Source organism: Austrofundulus limnaeus, unplaced genomic scaffold (genome assembly GCF_001266775.1).
Source record: "Austrofundulus limnaeus strain Quisiro unplaced genomic scaffold, Austrofundulus_limnaeus-1.0 Scaffold1806, whole genome shotgun sequence".
Lineage (NCBI taxonomy): Eukaryota > Metazoa > Chordata > Actinopteri > Cyprinodontiformes > Rivulidae > Austrofundulus > Austrofundulus limnaeus.
The window spans coordinates 6,858-7,089 of NW_013954208.1; the positions used below are offsets into that span (position 1 = coordinate 6,858).

The 232-nt window shown below is 41.4% G+C and overlaps 1 protein-coding gene across 1 annotated transcript in view; it reads left to right on the top strand.

Annotated features, from left to right (window-relative positions):
• Positions 1-232, top strand: part of shkbp1 (SH3KBP1 binding protein 1) — a gene marked incomplete at its 5' end in the record, with an annotated part of 16,152 nt that overhangs the window by 3,190 nt on the left and 12,730 nt on the right.

Genomic DNA, 232 nt, shown 5'->3' on the forward strand with positions numbered 1-232 from the left:
AACCTTAGAAACCACATGATCTCAGATACGAACCTTACAAACCACCTGATGTCAGATACGAACCTTAGAAACCACCTGATGTCAGATACGAACATTAGAAACCACCTGATGTCAGATACGAACCTTAGAAACCACATGATCTCAGATACGAACCTTACAAACCACCTGATGTCAGATACGAACCTTAGAAACCACCTGATGTCAGATACGAACATTAGAAACCACCTGATGT